Here is a 5,890-nt window from a genome sequence, read left to right as displayed (position 1 = left end):
CAATTTGGTGGTTTCTGATGTTGATCTGGGGAAGAATTTGAGAGAGGATTGGAGATGGGTTTTGAGGATTGCATAGGAAGGAAAAGTGGGTTTCTGTTTTGTTCTTCGATTTGAGACTTTCTCAGAAGGAGATTAGAGATGGGTTTCTTCAGTACTATATTTGGGTTTTTCGACTTTGGTGTGGGAATTACAATTGGACTTGTAGTTGGCTTATAAACATCATATTCTGTCCGAAATGTTCCCAGAAATAGAATTTATCAAACACCTTCTTACCTGTTTCTGTTTCCAGAAACAAGAATTATCAAACACCCTTCTTACCTGTTTCTGTTTCCAGAAACAGCAATTTCTGTTTCTGCCGTTTCTTGAAACAAAAACAGCAGAAGTGTTATCAAACGGGCCCTAAGTTCGGCAAAGTGTTGTACTCTCCAAAGAACGAGAAGAATGTCCCATACAAAGAAACCTTGATTATTTTGCAGGTAGAGAGCACAATAAACTAAAAACTATGAAGGATCAATCCATAGAGCTGTGTTGAACATAGGAGTTTGTGCACACTGTATCAGAGGTCTTAAATAGCAGGTTGATTATAATATTACTCAAAAAGAGGTAATCCAATGCTTTACAAGCTGTATTTTTGTAATTAGAGTTGTTTATTGTTGATGCAACCTTAATACATTAATGTAATTGGGCTAAGACTTGAACTTGAATTTGATTGTTAATACTATAAAACCAGTTAAGTGGAGGATTTGGCTTGGGGTTGCAGCCCTAAACTGCATTATAATGGAATCGGAAGTAGGTATTGTAACGCCTGGGCTATTGTAGTGATCAAAATTACTGTTGAATATTGAGGAAATACTGACTCTAAATGGTATTCCACCGTGGATGTAGGTAGTTTGATTGAACCATGTATATCTGAAGTGTTGTGTATATATTGATTTCATTACATATTTCTTTAAGTGTGTGTGTTGCAGAGTAGTGGCATATTGTCTGGTATACTTTGTCACACAGTGGTCGAGAGGTGGATGTGCATATATGGTCCCTAAACTCGGGATTGCCCCTAGCTAATTATGTTTATGCAATCTTCATAGAGCTTGAAAGAAAAGTTTTGTGGGAATTTTTTTTTTTTTTTTTTAAGCACGCAATCATCCCCTTTTGATTAATGGGATCATCACATTTAAAATAGTAAAGAAATTAAATAAGACAGTAAAAAAAGGAAAATAGATGGTGTTTATTTCAATTACGGGGCCAAAAAAAATAGTAATATATACATATTTTATCTTAAGAGACAAAATGTCTTATATCTAATATTGGGAGGGTGTGAGAGACATTACCAAAAAAGAAAAAAAAAGTGTGAGATGATTGAGAAATAAAGTAATACCACAAGTGCACGGGTCGTGTGTAGATGCAGGTCGATCACAGAGAGGTGAGCTCTATGAAAAATCCAGTTCTAACTTGGGCAGAATGTATTAACTAATGGGGTTGTCACAAATTATAGTAAACTAAACTAATAATGGTGAAAGATAAGAATTAACTATGGAATTAAATAAACATGCAATAATAAAGTGAACCTAAGATTAAGGCAAGAATAAATAATGAACTTAAAATTATGCAAACACTATTTATTAATGTTGTTTAGCCATTACAAGTGAGGTTATGTGTTTATGCATTGCATTAAAGAAAAGTCAATAAGAGAGAAGAAAAATAAGAAAATTAGAGGTTATGTTCTTCCCCAAATACCAGTATTGTATATTTGAACAGTCAAGCTCTGTAGATTGTGGAGGAGCTAATATTTCCAGTGAGTAGTGCAAGTTCTCAAGGACATCACAAAGTACTAGGGTTTTACAGACAAGGGGTTGCAAGCATTTCTCATCCTTGTATTTATTTCTTTACATTGTCTGTATCCCTGTATGTATGCTAGGCATAGGAGAAAAATATATTTTAGACCTACATTAGTTAGTGCATGATTGTAAGGTATTGATATAAGTACAAACTTTATTATCTGAAAGGGGTGTTCAATGGGTGCTGTCAGTTGCATTGGAACATGTGTGCCCTCTCAATTCTTTAACAACAACAATTATAACCTTATCACAACTAAATGCAGTCGGCTATATGAATCCGAAATAGGAATAAGATTATAAAAAAGCAACATAAGTAAGGTAAGATGAAATAAAATGTAGGTAAATGAAGAAGTTAAAACAGTAGTCTAAGAAGCATCACATAAACATCCCCCATAAGGAGGGGTCAACTACATGGGTCTTTGTCTTCCACAAAACTCTATCCGTGGTCATACTACAATAAAGCCCTACCATATGCATGCCTTTTCTTACCACTTCATCCATAGTCATTTTGGGTCTGTCTACCTTTTCTAGGTTTATTTAATTGAATCTGTCACTCTTCCTCATTAAAGCATCCATAAGTCTCCATTGGACATGGCTATACTATTGGTGGAAACCCAATTGCGCAGTGGAAGAGATCGGATTGAGATCTCTTGCATTTGAAATCACTGTACGAAAGTAACTATATGAGAATAAAACAGTTTACCTTAGAACTGTAATTAAAGTTCCTCCTCTAGATAATAGTTCTTCCACGCTTGTGCAACCGAGTGATCGATTTCAACACTTCGAAACTATGATCCACGTTTAATTGGAAAAGAGTAATCCACCATTAAAGTTTTCTCCTTCACACACGCTCACTCACAAAGGAGAGAAGAAAGGAAGAGAGAAAATATAGGAGAGAAGAGAAGAGAAGAGGTTCCAAAAAATTAAATCTCTCTCTCCTTTGTCCCTTATATAATAAAATTCCCTTCAGGGTTTCCTCTTTTGGTCACATTTTGTTTCCTAAACAAAGAAAGCTATATCTTAGTAGTAGAACAGTTTCCAAAATTTAATAATTACTTTGCTTCTAAAGTGGGAAGAGGTAGAATCTAAAATGGATTGCTATATTTCTTATTATGGGTGACAAATATAATCAAATTATATTTTATCCACTACCATAAATAAAAAGATAATTAACCATTTAATATTTTCAAACCTTATCATGCAATATTAACTTTTTAATTTGCACATAAGACCTTCCACTTTTTTAATATCCCATAATGAACTATAGGGCATGTATAATACTGTCTAACTTCAATTCATTATATATGTTTATTTCAAAGATTCTGTGAATATAATCAGATGCTGAAAAAATATTTCAAATAAAATTTAATAAATAAAATATTATTTTCATATTAAAAAATAATTTTATAAACAATTTACAAAAATAACACTAGTACCTGATTTCTGTTTGATCAAGCACATACATTCTCTCTCCTCAATGTTCCCCAATTAAGGACAGTCGATCTTTTGTTGATGATCTCTTTCATTAACAATGTGGGACCACGTGTCTAGCATACCAATATATAGTCTGTTCGACATCAACCATTAGTTTACTAAAACACGTGATACAACAATGCAACAAATATGATCTCTCAAGTTAAAGGTCAAGTGACAGGTACAAATCTCATACTCACACAGTTGACAGTAATACATACGAGATTTTTATTAGATTTTTTTCTATACACACATTATGTGTATTTATATTTATATTCTAGAATCACATCCTTGGTGACATACAATGTAACGACCATATGAATAGGGTATCCAGTCCTATCCCTAGTCGAGAATAATTTTGAGTGAAAACCACGGAACAACTCACAAGGCTAATAAATAAATGTCATGCATAAATGAAAATAACAGTCTTATTAATAAATCGGGTTTGATAGACATACATATCCAACACATACCATCTCAATCGGCTCTTGCGGAGATTGTTTTGGAAAGATGTAACTCTCAAATAGCTTCTAATGCCATCATTCCTTACTCTATCTCTCATGGTATTGCTGCACACTATTCTCAACATTCTCATTTTCGTTATACTCATTTTATTGAAATTATTCTTCTTGATTACCCAACACTAATGGATCATATAATTGTCAGTAGAATTTTTCTTTGAGTTTGATAGTTATGCATTTGCCACATAACACTCCCAATGCACCTCTCCATCTCATCCATCAAACTTTAATTATGTGAGAAACATCATCCTTTATCTCTTTGCTAATGATGGATCCTAGGTATTTAAAACAGTCACTCTGAGGTAGTTCATATTCTCCAAGTTTCAAAACTCTATCTCCTGTACTAGTTTGACTGAAGGGGCACATCATATATTCTGTCTCCGTTCTACTTGTCATAAACTTCATGATTATAAACATGATTTCCATAGCTCTAGTTTAATAATAATCCCTTCCACAGTCTCATCTATCAGGACTATATCATCAACAAATAGCATACACCATGAGATAAGACTTGGATGTGCCCTCTCAATTCTATATTGGAAAAATTTGGGTGTGGTTGCTCTTAACTGTAAGTGCAAAGAATAGAGTATTGAGAAAATAAGAAACCCCAACAGCATTGCTCTATAGGTGTAGGCAACTTGCCAAATCATGTATATCCTATGTTGTGGGTGTGGATTTTCTTTGTGCATTGTTTGTTGCATTTGGAGTGTTTTCGTGTGCTGCAAGATTTGTATATATACCTGGAAATGCTTATGACGGAGAGGTTGAGTGTTTACAAAAATGTGTATATGTCTAAGTGTATAATGCTAACTGGGTTACCAACGCTAGTAAGTGGTCAGAAAAATAAAAATCTCTAGGACACTAGTTCACCATTCTTAGTGACAGCCATACACCTCTTTAGGATACAAGGCTGATCTATTAGAGACCGTTGGGCATACACCCTTCTAACAAGATACTAGGCATCACCCTAATGGCCTAAAAAACTACATCCTTCTCAACATTCAGTGTTATATGGCATCATAACTCCTGTCGTGGATGAGAGCCTTTTCTTGAGGATGTGAGAGAACACATATTAGTGATTAGAGATAAAGCCAAATAAGGAAACAATGGAAAGTTCAATTCTACCTACGTCATGGCAAGAGGGGTGGTTAATCATCTCTTGGACTTTTGACACCTTTCAATATAGAGACATCATAAAGTGCAATTTTGAACCCCATTAAGATGGAGAAAACCTCCTTTTTAAGATGGAGATTCTATGGAATGTGGCTTCGATATCATCTTTCAAGACTGGGTTTGGCCAGACATAGTACCATTCTTAGAAGAATGCATTATTATATTTATAGAGTAGTATTAGTAAAAAGGTCATTTTGTAATCCTCAAAGGATGTGCATGATAATAATGAATGTATTCCATGGATGTGGTTTAGGTTTTGTGGAGTAACTTTAGGATTTTCTAGGCATCAGATTTCATTTAAAAAAAAAATTCTAAACATTTGACATCAACTGTCCAAAATGCCTTGGCAATGTTTTTCAGGCGTGAGCCGAGTTGATTGGTTAATGATCTATATTAAATTAATGATTTTCATCTGAATTTGATGAACTAACCTTGTCTGGACCTCGCCTAAGTTATAATCAACTCCCAAATTGAATATGGGTTTTCAAAAATTGGAGCCGACAATACTTGGTGAGCATCCAATGGAGACCCATCGACTGAGAGTTGGCCGACAATCGGTTGAAGTCAATTGATCCTCATCCAATGTTGACCCAAGCTCATTGGATTTTGATTCCTCGGTTTAATATTATGAATAAGAGTGCTTAGTGTGGTCTCTCAACGACTATCTTAGACACCTCGCTAAGGGTGTCATTTCCAAGCCCACCTGGTAGGCCTGGTCAAGCCCGACACATTTATAAGTCCAACCTGAATCAATTCCTTTTAAGCCGGACCTAGCATGACACCTTTAATATTACTTGAAATCCCCATTTTATCACCAATAAAATTAATGAGTAAAGCAAAAGTTCAAAATTGAAAACCCTAACCCCTACCTTTCATTTTTTCATTTTC

The sequence above is a fragment of the Macadamia integrifolia genome, chromosome 6, assembly GCF_013358625.1.
Source record: "Macadamia integrifolia cultivar HAES 741 chromosome 6, SCU_Mint_v3, whole genome shotgun sequence".
NCBI classification, from domain to species: domain Eukaryota; kingdom Viridiplantae; phylum Streptophyta; class Magnoliopsida; order Proteales; family Proteaceae; genus Macadamia; species Macadamia integrifolia.
This window is presented reverse-complemented; position numbering follows the sequence as displayed.